Here is a 19,884-nt window from a genome sequence, read left to right on the forward strand (position 1 = left end):
GATTATTTCTGGCTGGGTACTCTGCTGACATAATCTAATGTTTTGCTTTCGCTGTAAAGCCTTTTTGAAATCGGACAGTGTGGTTAGATAAAGGAGAGTCTTGTCTTTAAAATGCTGTAAAATAGTCATATGTTTGAAAAATTGAAGTTTTTGTATTTTTGAGGAATTTGTAATTCGCGCCACGCCTATCATTGGATATTGGAGCAGGTGTTCCGCAAGCGGAACGTCTAGATGTAAGAGGTTAACAAGAAATTTGTGGTTGAAAAACGAGTTTTAATGATCCAACCTAAGTGTATGTAAACTTCCGACTTCAACTGTAGCTAGCTAGATAATATGTCTTGCTGGATAAATTATACTGTATATACAGAAGTATTTTGACACCCCTTCAAATTAGTGGATTTGGCTATTTCAACCACACCCATTGCTGACATGTGTATAAAATCGAGCACACAACCATGCAATCTCCATAGACAAACATTGGCAGTTGAATGGCCTTACTGAAGAGCTCAGTGTCTTTCTACGTGGCACCGTCATAGGATGCCACCTTTCCAACAAGTCAGTTTGTCAAATTTCTGCCCTGCCAGTGCTGCCCCGGTCAAATGTAAGTGCTGTTATTGTAAAGTGGAAACATCTAGGAGCAACAGCAGCTCAGCGGTAGGCCACACAAGCTCACAGAATGGGACTGCTGAGTGCTGAAGCGCGCAACAATCATCTGTCCTCGGTTGTAACACTCACTACTGAGTTCCAGACTGCCTCTGGAAGCAACATTGGTACAAGAGATGTTCGTCGGGAGCTTCATGAAATGGGTTTCCATAGCCGAGCAGCCGCACACAAGCCTAAGATCACCATGTGCAATGCAAAGCGTCGGTTGGAGTGGTGTAAAGCACACCGCCATTGGACTCTGGAGCAGGGGAAACATGTTCTCTGGAGTGATCAATCACAGTTCACCATCTGACGGACAAATCTGGGTTTGGAGGATTCCAGAAGAATGCTGCCTGCCCGAATGCATAGTGCATTATGGTGGGAGAGTATTCCTCTTCCACCAAACTTTACAGTTGGCACTATTCATTCAGGCAGATCTGGGGCTATTTTTTGTGGTTCAGGCTAGGCCCCTTGTTCCAGTGAAGGGAAATCTTAAAACTTCTTAAGGATAGGGGGCAGTATTTGGAAGTTCGGATGACTGACGTGCCCAAAGTAAACTGCCTGTTACTCAGCCCCAGAAGCTATGATATGCACATTGGATAGAATATATTCAGAAGTTTCTAAAACTGTTAAAATAATGTCTGTGAGTATAACAGAACTGATATGGCAGGCGAAAACCTGAGGAGAATCCATCCAGATCTTCATTTTTTGAGGTCACAGGCCATTTTACTGCTAACCTACAAAGCATTACATGGGCTTGCTCCTACCTATCTTTCCGATTTGGTCCTGCCGTACATACCTACACGTACGCTACGGTCACAAGACGCAGGCCTCCTAATTGTCCCTAGAATTTCTAAGCAAACGGCTGGAGGTAGGGCTTTCTCCTATAGAGCTCCATTTTTATGGAATGGTCTGCCTACCAATGTGAGAGACGCAGACTCAGTCTCAACCTTTAAGTCTTTACTGAAGACTTATCTCTTCAGTAGGTCCTATGATTAAGTATAGTCTGGCCCAGGAGTGTGAAGGTGAACGGAAAGGCTGGAGCAACGAACCGCCCTTGCTGTCTCTGCCTTGCCGGTTCCCCTCTTTCCACTGGGATTCTCTGCCTCTAACCCTTTTACAGAGGCTGAGTCACTGGCCTACTGGTGTTCTTCCATGCCGTCCATGGGAGGGGTGCGTCACTTGAGTGGGTTGAGTCACTGACGTGGTCTTCCTGTCTGGGTTGGCGCCCCCCCCCCCTTGGGTTGTGCCATGGCGGAGATCGTTGTGGGCTATACTCGGCCTTGTCTTAGGACGGTAAGTTGGTGGTTGGAGACATCCCTCTAGTGGTGTGGGGGCTGTGCTTTGGCAAAGTGGGTGGGGTTATATCCTGCCTGTTTGGCCCTGTCCGGGGGTATCATCGGATGGGGCCACAGTGTCTTCTGATCCCTCCTGTCTCAGCCTCCAGTATTTATGCTGCAGTAGTTTATGTGTCGGGGGGCTAGGGTCAGTCTGTTACATCTGGAGTATTTCTCTTGTCTTATCCGGTGTCCTGTGTGTATTTAAATATGCTCTCTCTAATTCTCTCTTTCTCTCTTTCTGTCTTTCTCTCGGAGGACCTGAGCCCTAGGACCATGCCTCAGGACTACCTGGTATGATGACTCCTTGCTGTCCCCAGTCCACCTGGCCGTGCTGCTGCTCCAGTTTCAACTGTTCTGCCTGCGGCTATGGAACCCTGACCTGTTCACCGGACGTGCTTGTTGCACCCTCGACAACTACTATGATTATTATTATTTGACCATGCTGGTCATTTATGAACATTTTAACATTTTAACATTTTGACCATGTTCTGTTATAATATCCACCCTGCACAGCCAGAAGAGGACTGGCCACCCCTCATAGCCTGGTTCCTCTCTAGGTTTCTTCCTAGGTTTTTGGCCTTTCTAGGGAGTTTTTCCTAGGGAGTTTTTCCTAGCCACCGTGCTTCTTTCACATGCTTTGCTTGCTGTTTGGGGTTTTAGGCTGGGTTTCTGTACAGCACTTTGAGAATATCAGCTGATGTACGAAGGGCTATATAAAAATAAATTTGATTTGATTTGAAATTTGATTCAAATGCTTGTTTATGGGATATTCAAAGGAATTCCTCCCAGATTGCAGTTCCTATGGCTTCCACTAGATGTCAACGGTCTTTAGAAAGGGTTTCAGGATTGTTTTTTGAAAAATGAGTTAGTAGATGTAGTTTTTCAAATGCAAATAATTTTATAAAAAAACATTCTGGATTTTTTTGTTGTTGATTTTTTTGTTGTTATTCTGTCTCTCACTGTTCAAATAAACCTACCATTAAAATTATAGACTGATCATTTCCTTGTCAATGGGCAAACGTACAAAATCAGCAGGGGATCAAATACTTTTTTCCCTCACTGTATGCATATCTTAGCTTCTGGGACTGAGTAGCAGGCAGTTTACTCTGGGCACCTTCTTCATCCGGACGTCAAAATACTGCCCCCTACCCTAGAGAAGCTTTTAAATGATATAAGACACTTGTATTTTCATGAATGTTTAACTTCTATGGGCTAGGTAGTCCCACCTACTCAACAGCCAGTGTAATCCCGTGGCGTGTTATTCAAATACCTTAGAAATGCTATTACTTCAATTTCTCAAACATATGACTATTTGCACTCCCAGGACTTCTACTTCAATAACAAATGTTGGTTTGGTCCCAAATAATCCATTGTTATATCCAAATAGCGGCGTTTTGTTCGTGCGTTCAAGACACTATCCGAAAGGGTAAATAAGGGTGACGAGCATGGCGCATTTCGTGACAAAAAAATTCTAAATATTCCATTACCGTACTTCGAAGCATGTCAACCGCTGTTTAAAATAAATTTTTATGCCATTTTTCTCGTAAAAAAGCGATAATATTCCGACCGGGAAAGCCTGTATACGTACAAAGAGAGAGAAAATAAATACATCTCGTGCCCTCGTGCACGAGCGCGAGTCTCAGAGTACTCTGACCAGCCACTATCCAAACGCGATAATGTGTTTCAGCCAGAGGCTGCCTCGATATCATTCAGCTTTTTCCCGGGTTCTGAGAGCCTATGGGAGCCGTAGGAAGTGTCACGTTACGGCAAAGATCCTCAGTCTTCAATAAAAAGAGCCAAGATGAACAACAACTTGTCAGAGAGGGCGCTTCCTGTTTGGAATCTTCTCAGGTTTTTGCCTGCCATATGAGTTCTGTTATACTCACAGACACCATTCAAACAGTTTTAGAAACTTTAGGGTGTTTCTATCCAAAGCCAATAATTATATGCATATTCTAGTTACTGGGCAGGAGTAGTAACCAGATTAAATCGGGTACGATTTTTATCCGGCCGTGTCAATACTGCCCCCTAGCCCTAACAGGTTAATATTACGATTTTGTATTTTGAATTTCGAGCTCCGCAATTTCACCGGATGTTGTCGAGGTGGGGCGCTAGCGAGGCTACATACAGACACCGTTTAGTCAGGCTGATTGAGGTAGTATGTACATGAATATATAGTTAAAGTGACTATGCATATATGATAAACAGAGAGTAGGAGCAGGGCAAAAAGAGGGGTTGGGGGGGTGGGGTAGCCATTTGATTACTTGTTCAGGAGTCTTATGGCTTGGGGGTAAAAACTGTTGAGAAGCCTTTTTGTCCTAGACTTGGAACTCCAGTAATGCTTGACATGCGGTAGTAGAGAGAACAGTCTGGGGTCTTTGACAATTTTTAGGGCCTTCCTCTGACACCGCCTGGTGTAGAGGTCCTGGATGGCAGGCAGCTTAGCCCCAGTGATGTACTGGGCCATACGCACTACCCTCTGTAGTGCCTTGCAGTCAGAGGCCGAGCAATTGCCGTACGTGCACAAAGCGACGTCCATACAGAAATGGTTTGTCAAGAATGGTGTGGTAGATCTTGACTGGCCTGCACAGAGCCCTAACCTCAACCCCATCGAATAGCTTTGGGATGAATTGGAACGCCGAATGCAAGCCAGGCCTAATTGCCCAATATCAGTGCTCGACCTCACAAGTCACTGCAACAATGTTCCAACATCTAGTGGAAAGCCTTCCCAGAAGAGTGGAGGCTGTTATGGCAGCAAACCAACTCCATATTAATGCCCATGATTTTGGAATTACATGTTAGACAAGCAGGCGTACACATACTTTTGGCCATGTAGTGTATATTAAAGAAATGTTGCTATTTAGTTGTAAATATTGTATGTATGCGAGTAATATTTTGGATTACTTGTTTTAATTGTTTTCAAGCCACGCATCAGATTAGCTAGCTAGCTAAAGTTACAAACTGAGACATTGGTTCGTTTCATTTGAATATAAAATGTCGCTTCACTAGTTAGTCATAATTAACTAACTTATGTGTATAACGTTACTTGACCTTGTGTTACATTTCTGATGTCTGTGGTCTGAAAACCAAGCTGATATTGGCTAGTTAGCTTGCTAGGTACTTCAGTTCACACAAGTGTACTGGCACGGAATAGCCAAAAAGCCCCTTTCAGATACATAAGATGAGACACAGCGTGACGGTTTCTTGATCTGAATGATGTAGTTTTACAATGTCTTACATTGTTGGCTGGAGTATTCAAGGCATGTCAACACTTTAGCCAAAGTCTTGCGACGAGACGGATCCATTTAGCCATTCAAAGATCGTGCGCAAACATTGTGTGTTCAGCTTAGCAGCTAGCTAGCTATTTTGTGTACACCGTTTCTTGTGCATGTATTTCATGACACTCGTTTGCTACAACAAGTGGCAACTGTCTCAAAGCTTCAACAGGGAATTGTAAAGCGGCACCATTGCCATGGAGACATTCTCAACTGCATGCCTCGTGTTCTTGATCTGAATGCCCTGTCTTTAGTCAGCTGTTGAACAACACACCATTCTAAACCTATAGTAGCTAGTTTTCTCTCTGATCTAGGTCATGGATGGTCAAGTCCTTGGGGACTTTTGACACACTTTTGCCCCAGCCACAGCTGACACACCTGGCTCCAATAACCAACTAATCATGGTCTTCAGTTTGGAATGCATTTAGTTAGGGGTATCACGTGACCCTTGAACGAGATGGCCGCATGAACTAAGAGCTCTGCACAAGTAGTTTCCAATTCTTAATCTTACCTCCACTTCAAGTTAAAACTCTATTAACTCTCAGCTCAGTGCGATAGGGGCCAAGGTGACAACCCTGGAAAATGCTTTGCCTGACATCAACAACAAGATAACCATAAACGTAGGGCGCCTGGATGAGGCAAAGGGAAGAATCCTATCCATGGAAAACTCCCTGGATGACGCCATGGAAACAATAGCATCTGCTAGAGAAAACAGAGGACCTAGAAAATAGGGGGCGAAGGAATAATTGTGTTCTATTAAATCTGTCCGAAAAAGAAGAGGGAAACATGCCACTGATCCGCTACCTGCAAGGCAAACTTCCCAAGTGGCTCCACCTGTCCACCGACAGGCCCATAGAGAGAGAGAGAGCTCACCGAGCACTGAGGCCCACACTAGCAGCCAGACAACCACCGCGCCCAATCACCATACGTTTCCTGAGATTCACTGACAAGGAACGAGTCCTACAGGTGGCAAAAATCAACACCATTACAGTGGGAAACGCCAAACTCACCTTATACCAGGACCTGTGAGCTGGAATACGCCGAAAACGCAGAGAGTTTGACGAGGTGAAGGAATACTCCATTGACCGAGGCATCTTTAGGGGATTCAAATACCCAAACGAGCTCAGGATTCTTCACCAAAGAGCCCTGCGACACTTCAAAACTCCTGAAGAGACAAAATGTTTTTTGAAGGACAATCCTGGTCACTGAGAATTGGACCAATGATTAAAAGTGATTACTGTTATTACTAATTGAGGTAACATAACACATAGCCTCCATCCAATGAACCACCCGCCCCGCTAAATGTCATTACAGCCGTCTAATTTGTATTTATTTTCTTTTAGCTGAGAGTGGGATAGGTCCTATAGCCTAACCTAGGCCTACGAATGTTTTAGCTTACTTTTATTTCCCCTTTTTAAAATTATTATTTGTAGGTATCATTTTCACACCATTTATAGCCTGTCGATTACGACAGATTTACAGACCTAACGAGAGGCTCAATGTGTCAATTTTATGCCTTATCCTGTTGATATTTAGTTTTAATATAAAAAACCCAACTTATCCTATAGATCCCTCTTAAGGATTTGATCCATAATTTCTGTTTTATTTGGTCCAAACGATTAGCCCTATGTCCTTTGGGGGAGATATTTGTAGGCTGGGCTATTGATTTTATTTTCTCCCTCATTTTTTTTACTGTGGTCTGGACGGTGGCTATGTTGTCACAGGATGGAGTGGATAAGATTTTGCTCTACGCAGATGATGTCTTTCTCTACCTATCCAACCCTGAGAAATCCCTCCCTCCCATTTTAGACACAATTGCTCAGTACGGCAAGTTTTCAGGATGTCAGATACATTTGAACAAATCCACTGTTTGCCCTGTCAATCTTACACTCAACAGCTCTATGAAGACACTCTGTCAGTTCCAGTGGAAGACACAGAGGTTTCAATACCTTGGGATCTTTCTAACACCAGATCTGAATAGCCTTTTCAAGGAAAATGATCTCCCACTCCTGGATCGAATCAAGAACGATCTCCAAACCTGGATCTCCCTCCCAATTAGCTTAGTCAGAAGAAACAATGTTATCCGTATGAACATCCTACCTAGATTTAACCATTTATTTCAGATGCTCCTATGCTCTCTCCCCAGTTTCCTTTGTCAAAACAACTATCCAAAGCATTACCAAATTTATATGGGGCAATAAAAAACCTAGGATCCAGTTCTCCACTCTATCTAAACCTAAACCTAAGGGTGGTGCTGCACTTCCCTTCTTCAATTACTACTTGTCTGCCCAAATCCACAACATGCTAACATGGATCACAAACAGACAAGACTCAATGTGGATTCAGATAGAAGCCCAAACCTGTGGTTCATTGCCTCTAAGCTCAAATATATTCATTAATAACTTCAGCGAAATGGGCAACATAGCCAAAACCTTTGTGATTTACAGTGCCCTACTAGCATGGAGGGACTACAAGAAATACCTTGGCATTTTCTCCTAAGTATGTTCTCACTCGCCTATAGTATGCAACCCAGACTTGCCAAAAGCCCGGAGTGATGCCGACTTTAATCTTTGGCATAGTCTAGGGATTAGGACCTTTTCAGACCCGTTTCATCAGAAAACCACTATACTGAAATCCTTTCAAGAGCTCTGCAGTGAATTCAATGTGCCAAGATTCATCTTCAATTTAGACACGTCATTTCCTCATTTACTTCCAAGTGGAGGTTTAGAGCTCAGTGAATGAAGTTGAGACCCTTCTTGCTACAGCACAATCCAACAAAGGCAAAATCTCTGCCTGGTCCTAGGAGGCACACCGGCGACCATCCCCGTCCAGAATCTCTTCCCAAGTCCATCTCTCACCATAGTCCATATCATGCACCTGCTGCTCCTTTCTCCGCTGCTTGGTCCTGTTGTGGTGGGTAGTTCTGTCACAATCTTCACCTTCATCTGAAGATATCTCGAAATCACTGTCAGACCAATACGCAGCGGGTTGCGTGCTCCACATCATTTTATTTAAATATGATGTACACGAAAAAAACAATAAACACGACAGATGACAGTTTCACAGGCTGAACAGACAGCAATGCAAACGATAACTACCCACAAACTACAAACCAAACACACACCTACTTATAGGACTCTCAATCAGAGGCAACTAGAAATACCTGCCTCCAATGAGAGTCCAGCACCCAAACCTACACATAGAAAAATTAACCTAGAACATACTAACCCAGAACATACACCCAAAACCCAGGAACACATAAATAAAACACCCCTCTACACCACACACAAAAAACCCCACCATACAAAACAAACATACCTCTGCCACGCCCTGACCAAAAATAATACAAATAATACCTAAATACTGGTCAGGACGTGACAGTACTAAGGAGCAGTTAATTGAAATTGCTGAACATTATCAGATTGAGATTGTTGATTAAAAAAAATTTAAGAGACTATTAAAGCTAAATTAAAGCAGGGTCTTATGGAAATAGGTGTTTTTTCGGGTCAATCTGCCAGTAGTGAAGGTACAGGTTTTCAGTCTAGTACTTCATTAACTTTTGAGCAGCAGCGGGAGCTGTTGCGAATGCAGTTGGAGATAGAGCGATTGCGACATGCTAATAGACCAGAAGGACTACCACAGTTTGATGTTGCACAGAATCTTCGTTTGTTGCCTAAATTTGATGAGTCAGATCCAGATACATACTTTACTTTATTTGAGCGTATTGCGGAAGCTAGAGCTTGGTCTGATTTGGACATGACTATGTTGTTGCAATGTGTACTTACAGGTAAAGCACGTGAGGCTTTTGCAGCACTGAGTGTAGCTGACAGTAAAGTGTATGCTAAAGTTAAATCAGCAGTTCTGAAGGTTTACGAACTTGTGCCGGAGGCATATCGTCAACGTTTTCGTTACAGGAAAAAGTTAGATTCACAAACCTATTCTGAGTTTGTTCATGATTTGACTTCTGCATTTAATCGTTGGTGTACAGCTTCTGAAGTTAGTAGTTTTGAGGATCTGTCTAATCTGATTGTGTTAGAACAGTTAAAAAATTGTGTGTCTGACCAGGTTGCTACATACATGAATGAACGTAAAGTTAAGTCTCCAAGTGATGCAGCAGTCCTTGCAGATGAGTACAGGCTAACACATAAAAGCAATTTTGAGTCAAACAGTGACATGTACCATAAAAATAACTTTACTTCCAGGAATAGTAGGTCAAATTTTTTTGGAGCTTCTTTCCAAAGGCCTCAACAGAAGTTTGGGTCTGGAGGACTTAAAGCACCAGTTAATGCTAATACCTGTCGCTACTGTTTAGTTGAAGGACATTGGAAGAAAGATTGTCCTCTACTTAACCTGTTGGGGATAGGGGGCAGTATTTGCACGGCCGGATAAAAAATGTACCCAATTTAATCTGGTTACTACTCCTGCCCAGTAACTAGAATATGCATATAATTAGATTTGGATAGAAAACACTCTAAAGCTTCTAAAACTGTTTGAATGGTGTCTGTGAGTATAACAGAACTCATATGACAGTCAAAACCCTGAGACAAATCCTAACAGGAAATGTAAATCTGATGTGTGGAATCACTTCATACCTTTGCCATTGAAACACACAGGGACTTATTAATCATTTAGCACTTCCTAAGGCTTCCACTAGATGTCAACAGTCTTTACAAAGTGGTTTGAGTCTTTTATGGTAGAAACTGACCTAAAGAGAGGCTTGGGAAGTTGGTCACAGGGGGAGGGCCATTACTACTATGACGCAAGCGTCCCACGTTCCCAGACAGGTTAAATCAAAGAAGTCAGGTCAAGTTAAACCTGCTGTAATGGCAGCTCCTGTTTCAGCCTCTGACCACCAGGGTGAGTTTTTTCAGCCACTAGTTGAGTTTGATTCTCAGTCTTCCCACTGTGATTTTTCAGCCTTTATTTCAGATGGTGTAGTGTCCCTGAAAGATGGCAACCAAAATGTTTCGATCAAGATCTTAAGAGACACTGGAGCTTTAGATTATTTTATTCTGGAATCTGTTTTGCCGTTCTCTAAGGAGTCTGATACTGGCAGATGTGTAATGGTACGTGGTATGGGTTTAGTTCCATTCTCTTCTCCTTTACATGAAGTTACCTTAAAATGTGGTCTGGTAGAGGGTGATGTAGATGTTGGGGTTAGACCCCAGTTGCCAGTAGAGGGAGTCCACATGATTTTGGGGAATGATTTGGCAGGTAGTAAGGTGTGGGCAGATGGAAAAGTAAACATCTTTACGAAGCAACCTTCAGTGTCCCCAGCAAGGGTATCTCCAGATAGCAACTGTGTATCTCCTGAGATATTTCCAGTTTGTGATGTTACCCACGCTGCCTCTCGTAATAAGGTTGAGAGTAAGCCAGAAAGTCTTGAGTTGCCAGTCAAACTCCAGACAGAACAGTTGACTAGTTCTAGAGATTCATTGATAGCTGAGCAAAAGGCTGATACTACTTTGGATGATCTGTTTGAGAAAGTTGTTCCTGATTCAGTGGTGAGGAATAGTGCTCAGTGTTACTTTCTTCTTGATGGGCTGTTGGTTAGGAAATGGGTTCCACACTATGACCAGGGTCTAGGAGAACAAGTCTTTCAAATAGTTGTACCTACTACTATGCGAAATAAAGTGTTGCGAACTTCACATGGTGATTTTTTCTGGCCACGTTTAAAGCGGGATGTATCTCAGTTTATTAAAACTTGTGATACATGTCAGCGCACAAGCAAGCCAAACCAGGTTGTAAAGCCAGCACCTTTGTATCCAATACCAGCCATAGGGCAACCTTTTGAGCATCTTATTATCGATTGTGTTGGGCCTTTACCACGGTCCAAGTCAGGTCATAGCTACTTAACTGTTATGTGTCAAGCAACTAGACATCCGGCAGCTTTTCCCTTGCGTACCATAACTTCAAAATCAGTACTTAAAGCGTTAACTCAATTTATTTCAACATTTGGGAAAATCATCCAGTCAGATCAGGGATCTAACTTTACCTCCCATTTATTTGCTCAGGTTCTCAAACAGCTTAAAGTTAAACACAATAAGTCTACTGCGTACCATGCTCAGAGTCAGGGAGCTTTGGAACGTTTTCATCAAACTTTAAAATCCTTGCTTCGTGCATACTGTACAGAACTGTCTGCAGATTGGGAGGAAGGGTTACCTTGGTTGTTACTAGCTGCTCGTGAAGTAGTGCAGGAAAGCACTGGGTTTAGCCCAAATGACTTAGTGTTTAGTCATAAGGTGCGTGGGCCTTTAGCAGTACTGCAGGATGGTTGTTTGCCTGAGGAACCACCTCGGAACCTTATTGACAATGTAAATTATTTTGGGTTCAAGTTGTATAGGGCTGGTGAACTGGAGAAAGAAAAACTAAAATGTTCTCAACAGAAAATGAAACTGAAATATGACGGACAGGCGGAGCTACGTGAGTTTAGTCCCGGTGATTGTGTACTTGCTCTTTTGCCTCTTGTAAGTTCACCTTTTCAGGCAAAATATTGTGGTCCTTTCACTGTGTTGCGCAAAGTGTCAGATTTGAACTATCTTATTGAAACCCTTGGTTATAGGAAGTCCTCTAAATTATGCCATGTGAACCTATTAAAATGTTCACTCCCGTGATCTAAGCAAAGTGGAAGGCACTCCAGCAGTGAGGTCAGCGTTGACTGCTGCTCCAGTCACGGCATCTTGTGGCTTTAACTTTGTGGAGGGGGGAGAAGAGGAGGTAGTTAGGGTTTCTGAGGTCTTACAAGGTCGGTTGAAAAACTCCCAGACTTTGCAAAACCTTGGGGTTTTGGTAGATCATTTAGACTCTGAGAAACGTGATAAATTGGTAGCTCTTATTAGAAGCTACCCTGTTTTGTTTTCTGACACTCTATCGAAAACCCACTTAATTGAGCATGACATAGACATCGGAGATGCTAAGCCTATTAAACAGAGATTTTATCGTGTATCTCAGGAGAAGAGACTGCAATTGGAAACAGAGGTGCAGTATATGTTGGACAATGATATTGCGGAGCCATGTTATTCAAATTGGGCTTCACCCTGTCTTCTGGTCAAAAAGTCTGATTCCACTTTCAGACCTTGCACTGACTATAGAAAAGTTAACAATGTTACTAAAGAAGACCTTTACCCTCTTCCTAGGATGGAGGACTGTATTGATCAAGTTGGGTCAGCAAAGTATGTTAGCAAATTTGATCTTTTAAAGGGATATTGGCAAGTACCCCTTACCAAAAGATCTTGTGAGATTGCTGCCTTTATAACTCCATCTGGTTTGTTCTCTTATACAGTGATGCCTTTCGGGTTGCGGAATGCTCCAGCCACCTTCCAGAGGCTGATGAATCGGGTGGTCTCAGGTCTGGAAGGGTGTGCCGTGTACTTGGACGACGTGGTCGTCTACTCAGACTCTTGGGAGGAGCATGTCTGTAGAGTGCAAGCCCTGTTCGAAAGACTGGTGTGGGCCAGGTTGACTATCAATTTGGCCAAGTGTGAGTTTGCCAAAGCTACAGTCACATACCTAGGCAAGGTTGTTGGTCAGGGTGTTGTCTGTCCCGTGGAAGCCAAGGTTCAGGCTGTGAAGCAGTTCCCACAGCCCTCCACAAAGAAAGAACTGATGCACTTCCTGGGAATGGCGGGGTACTACCGTGCTTTTTGTAAAAAAAATTCGGTAGTAGTGTCCCCCCTGACCAATCTGTTGAATGCCAAGGCTGAATTTCTCTGGTCCACCCAGTGTCAAGAGGCATTTGATACAGTTAACCTCTTACATCTAGACGTTCCGCTAGCGGAACACCTGCTCCAATATCCAATGATGGGCGTGGCGCGAAATACAAACTCCTCTAAAATCCGAAAACTTCAATTTTTCAAACATATGACTATTTTACAGCATTTTAAAGACAAGACTCTCGTTAATCTAACCACACTGTCCGATTTCAAAAAGGCTTTACAGCGAAAGCAAAACATTACATTATGTCAGCAGAGTACCCAGCCAGAAATAATCAGACACCCATTTTTCAAGCTAGCATATAATGTCACAAAAAACAAAACCACAGCTAAATGCAGCACTAACCTTTGATGATCTTCATCAGATGACAACCCTAGGACATTATGTTATACAATGCATGCATGTTTTGTTCAATCAAGTTCATATTTATATCAAAACCAGCTTTTTACATTAGCATGTGACGTTCAGAACTAGCATACCCCCCGCAAACATCCGGTGAATTTACTAAATTACTCACGATAAACGTTCACAAAAAACATAACAATTATTTTAAGAATTATAGATACAGAACTCCTCTATGCACTCGATATGTCCAATTTTAAAATAGCTTTTCGGTGAAAGCACATTTTGCAATATTCTCAGTAGATAGCCCAACCATCACGGCTAGCTATTTAGACACCGACCAAGTTTAGCCCTGACCAAACTCCGATTTACTATTACAAAAGTTTGATTACCTTTGTTGTCTTCGTCAGAATGCACTCCCAGGACTGCTACTTCAATAACAAATGTTGGTTTGGTCCAAAATAATCCATCGTTATATCCAAATAGCGGCGTTTTGTTCGTGCGTTCTAGACACTATCCGAAGTGTAAATAAGGGTTACGAGCATGGCGCAATTCGTGACAAAAGATTTCTAAATATTCCATTACCATACTTCGAAGCATGTCAACCGCTGTTTAAAATCAATTTTTATGCCATTTTTCTCGTAAAAAAGCGATAATATTCCGACCGGGAATCTGCGTTTAGGTAAACAGAGGAAAGAAAACAAAGCATTCGGTCGACTCGGGCACGCGCCTGAGTCTCACAGTACTGTAACCAGCCACTACCCAAACGCGCTACTTTGTTTCAACCAGAGCCTGCAAAGCCACGATTCAGCTTTTTGCCGCCTTCTGAGAGATCATGTGAGCCGTAGGAAGTGTCACGTAACAGCAGAGATCCTCTGTAATGGATAGAGATGGCAAAGAAGGCCAAGAAATGGTCAGACAGGGTACTTCCTGTACAGAATCTTCTCAGGTTTTGGCCTGCCAAATGAGTTCTGTTATACTCACAGACACCATTCAAACAGTTTTAGAAACTTTGGAGTGTTTTCTATCCAAAGCTAATAATTATATGCATATTCTAGTTTCTGGGCAGGAGTAATAATCAGATTAAATCGGGTACGTTTTTTATCCGGCTGTGAAAATACTGCCCCCTATCCATAACAGGTTAAGGCTCTTTTGTGTTTGGCACCCGTGTTGGTAGCACCAAATTTTGAGAAACCTTTCCAATTGCAGGTAGACACCAGTCAAATCGGTGCTGGGGCTGTGCTTCTCCAGGAAAATTATGACAATATTGAGTGTCCAGTCAGTTTCTTTTCCCGGGAAATTTAAGAAATATAAGAAAAACTATTCTGTAATTGAAAAGGAGGCTTTAGGTCTCATTTGGGCTTTACAGCACTTCGAGGTCTATGTTGGTTCTGGTTTAACCCCTTTAACTGTGTTCACGGACCACAACCCACTTACTTTTCTGAAGTCCATGCAAATTCTCAACCAGTGCTTGATGCGTTGGGCTTTGTTCTTGCAACCACTTAACTTTGATATTAGACACATTAGGGGTAAGGATAATATCATTGCTGATGCTCTGTCCCATGCTCCTTTAATCAAGTTTGTATTTTCTCTCTGTTGAACCCTGCGCCTCTTTCCTCTTAATTTGCTCCCCAGATACCAGGGCTGCTGAGTTTGAGGACGGACAGTCAGCTAGGGGACACAGGGCTACTACTAGGAGCCGGGACTGGTATCCGTTTTTTTTGTTTTTTGGGAATTTAGGATTGTTTTAAATATGTTGGGTCGTAATTTGAATTGAGGGTGGGACCGTGGGGGTGTCACGGCTCCTCCTCTGCAGTGCAGGGGCGGTTCCTCCTGCAGGCAGAGGAGGGTCGTTAGTGATTGGAGCTGGTGTGATTGGAGCCACCTGGGCTCAGGGTATTTAAATATATCTTTAAAAATCCTCCTTGTGCAAAATGTAATAAAATTATCACTGATTTCATAGACTATTACTCCACTCTGCGATATTTTAGATTTATCAGACACCAATATTAAGTCTATTGTACATTGCACTGTTTCACATATCCTGGTGGGATCTTTTATCGTTTGGGTCAGAGCAAGTGATCTACAAAAGTGCATAAATACATTGTGGGTTGGGCAATTCATTTTGCAGACATCAGTATTGAAATCCCCTAACAAAATTATTTCCTTCAACAGCGAATCATTACAGTTTGACAACACAATTTCAAGACCTCCATAGAATGCATTCTGCTTGGGCGGCCTATAACACACCCCCAACAAAATTTGCTTGGTTTTGGGAAGGCAGATATCCAGCCAGACAATCTCCAGGTCAGCGTTTAAATCCGATCTGACGTTAAATGTCAGATCTTACAAACACACATATTCCCCCACCTTTCCGATTCCGATCCTTCCTGACGACAGAGTAATTACTTATCTCAATTTCTGAGTCACAAACAGATGAATCCAACCATGTCTTAGTAAAACATAAGACCCCATCTTTGATTTGCAAACCAACAGGCGTATCTCATCGATCTTCGGTAGTAGGCTTCGGACGTTTAAGTGCACAAAATGTAAGCCCTTCTTCCCAAAGGCCTCATTGAATTCCCGATCCACTTGTAACTCGCCTCCCACTGCGCTGCCATCTTCCCACTGCCCTGCCTCCGGTGGCCTCTCTGTCGCCATGGAGCACCCCTCCGCAGGTGCCTCTCCATCGTCCTCACCACCGTGTCCCCCGTCACTCGCCTCTGGTTGCCTCCGCTCCGCTGTGGAGCCCCCTCCTCCGGTGTACTCTCCACTCTCGGTAAGTCCTCTGCCCCATGGGTACAGCACACCGACAGCAACGGTAAGCTTCATTGACCCCGTGTCCAAAGCTAGAATCATTTTAGATGAATCCACTGTGCGCATTCCAAACATACCAAAGCTTTGCTGTTACTCTTTATCCACCGTTCGCAAGAGGAGCATGGGTGCATAGGCCGTTTGATGGGGTTCGTGATAAAGTGAGGTCCAGGGCATTGATGGACATCACCCGATTAGAGAAGGCATAGAGTTATTATAAGATCTCCACCATTAATTTGCGATTTTAGACTGGATTTTGATGATCGTTTTGGTTTGTGCCAAGGTGCTATGAACATATAACATTCCTTCCAAATCCGAAGTGCTGGTGTTACGCCCCTGAAAAAGGGGAGAAATAATCACGAGAGTGATACGGTATTATTTCCTCAGTGAGAACTTTTACTGTAATAATTTTACCAAAGTAACACATTTTACAAAAGTAACACATTTTACAAAACAACAGATCTACAGGAAAGAGCTAGTGTTGTAGGGTACAAGGCTTATTCAAGTCACAACAGTATACTCTGTAATTCACTGAAACATACACTCATTTCAATATAACTGTCAAGCACAACGTTTTAACTCAGTAAACCATAACTTAATTTATCAACAGTCAATAAAGTGTTTGAAAAACCCTTACACAAATAACACCGCAAAATATCTTATTAGCAACGCACATGTTCATTCACGATCGACATAAAATGGCAACTACTCTCAGTACGAAGCTAGCTTTAGCTGCAACCGAGCAGGGCTCATATTACTCTGCAAACTTAACTCTAACTTCCTCAAGATGTTACTAAGACACACCTTAAACACTCTTGACATGTTAGCGAATTATTACATTTAAATGACTCTGTTGGGGATCTTATCCCGGTATAGGGATTCATTGTCAAGAGACCATGGCGGGAAATTCAAAACTGCAAGAATCTAATAATTTAATAATAATAATAACAATGACAAAAAAAAAATAGTACAGCCACAAAATTATTTTTTTTTCTCTGGTTTTTGCCTGCCATATGAGTTTTGTTATACTTAGACACCATTCAAACAGTTTTAGAAAATTCAGAGTGTTTTCTATCCAAATCTGGTAATAATATGCATATCCTAGCTTCTGAGTTGGTGTAGGAGGCAGTTAAAAATGGGCACATATTTTTTTCAAAATTCTCAATACTACCCCCTAGCCCCAACGAGAGTGATACGGTATTATTTCCTCAGTGAGAACTTTTACTGTAATGAGGAAAAGACCGCGATTTCCCCGCGAACTTGGGTGGAGACCAGAGCAATCGATCTCAGGCTCATAGATTAAAGAGCATTTAGTAGATCACAGATTAACACTTTTCCCCTTCAATTAGGCACCACAAAATAAAGTAATCAATATAACGTTTACACATTCCTTTTACAATTCTTACCTTTTGTACGCTTGATGGATTTGAACTTTAACACAATAATGAATGTTATCAATCTCTATCAACTAATACAGAATGCATGATCTTTTTAACCTTAGATGTTTTAAGATCCTCACATACTATGAACTTACTAATACTTTTTAATGTATAACAGGCTATGAGTATTTCCTTTAACCTGTCACACTGGATGCCATCAAAAGTGTTTGCATGACTGAGAAGTTGCTGAGAATTTACTATTCTTTCATCTAAATAGCAGATGCAATTATTTCCAGTAACATTTAAAACAAACACATAAAGTAAAAGTGCTATCACCATGCCGAACTTGCCGGTCGCCATCTTGTGTGACCGGCATACTGTACTTAACACCAAGCAAAAGTTTTACGATTAAATTGGCCCCAACTCCCAACTGTTCACCGTGTCCTCTAAATCAGGTACAGTAGGTACATTCCTTCATATGATGTGGGAGTGCCCTGCAGTTAATTGCTTCTGGGAGAAAGTTACACAATTATTTTTAAAGTGCATGAATGTAAATATTCAATGATTTGCATCTACTATGTTGCTTAACGATGATCGCTCCTTGAATCTCTAAATCAATCAGAGACGATTACTGTTGACAGGCAGCACGGAGGCAAAAGGGGTGGAAAACATGGGGGTTGGAGACATGTTGGGCTGGGGGTATGGGATGGGGAGTTGTGGGTGTAGGCCTACCTCTTTTTGTTTGTTTTTCTTTTCATACCAATTTTACTATCACAAAATCCTGTTTGATTGATATGAGAATTTCTACAGATATATTTCATACTTTTGTTTTTCTTTTGAGTGGCAGCCAAAATATGTGCGTCACGAATCCCTCCTGAATTTTCAGTATGCACACCTGTCCCCTATTCCCACTGATTAGTACTTGTATAAGTGTGCCCTTTGGTTTCCATTGGGCTGTCCATTATTGTTCCCATGTCCGTTGGTGGTGTGAGTACCTATGCGTTGGTGCAGCTGTTATGCTGCGTGCTATATATAGTGTATTACGGGTATCGTCCCGTGTCGTTCAACAGGGTTTACCCTCACTCTTTTGTTTGGGTACAGTCCAGTGTTTTTGTATACGTATTTGTTTTGGGTGTATTAAAAACCCCTATTGTGTATTCCTGAGCCTGTCTCCAAAATCCTTTATACCAGCACGACAATATGAATTTGAATTGTACCTGTAAACTCCCAACAAAAATAAACAAGAACTTGGTATAAAAAAATAACTAATAAAAAACAGAACCCATGAGAGAATATCACATTGCAGTATGTTTTTTTTAAAAAATATTAAGTAAAGTTTGCTAGCAGATTCCTTTAGTTATTTACTGCACCCACATTTAGGAGGAAAATCAAAACTGTGCTCAAACTCTGACTTCATATGTGATTTACAACAGTGTGGTCCTGTGGCAAAGAGAGGTTACATGTTAACAGTACTCACGTTTCTGTAAACAGTTCAAGCAATAAGTACTTTATTAGGCATTGGGCGATTAAACATTTTTTTTTCTGTTACACACTGTAAAAACAATCTTATTTCCCAGAGCAGGGTGCCGCAGTGTCATGAATTGGAGTGACCCACCTGCAGTGGCATATTGTTATTATTGACCAAATGTAATGCATGAATGTGCTTTGAAACAAATCAACATTACAATATGAATCATATTTCCTAATCATAATAAATACTTTCATCTACATCACTAACAAGTATATAACAGCCAAACAGTCATCACAGACTATCCTCCCCTCACCCATGGACAGCTGAATGTCAGAGAAGAATTACTCCTTAATTCAACCTCCTCTTCCTCCTGGACGTACTCCAACTTTTGTGAGTCTTCCCAAGCAGCGAGGGTTGGGTCATGGGCAGGTGTGATAGACCCACCATCACCCTCCCCTGTGCCTACCATTACCTGTCACGCCCTCTCCGGGCATCTCGAAGGGTCTACCCTACTTCCTTCAGCCTCATGCCAGGACGATCTTGCCAGACAGGCATCTCGTCTCGCACTAGTTGTCAAACGGAACATCATGTCTACTTTCACCTTCGTAGATAAAGAACATGTGGGGAATACAGGAATCTGTGTCTTTATTAATGAATAGCATATTAACATTCTCTCAATGTATTTTAACATTTGCTATTGCCCTGTGAGAAGAGGAGAGAGTATGTCATTCAAAACCACCTGTTAACCATATTGTTCGCTATCACTCATTTTCCAATACCTATTTAGAATACTCTAGCAATGTCCAGGTCAAAGAAATAAATCGTTCAACGGGCCCCCTCGAATAAAAGCGAGAAAATTGTACTCGATAAAAAAATCATGGATCAGTATGTAGTAAGTGCAGAAAAAT

This window comes from Salmo salar, chromosome 14 (genome assembly GCF_965601325.2).
Source record: "Salmo salar chromosome 14, fSalSal1, whole genome shotgun sequence".
In the NCBI taxonomy this organism is placed as follows: domain Eukaryota; kingdom Metazoa; phylum Chordata; class Actinopteri; order Salmoniformes; family Salmonidae; genus Salmo; species Salmo salar.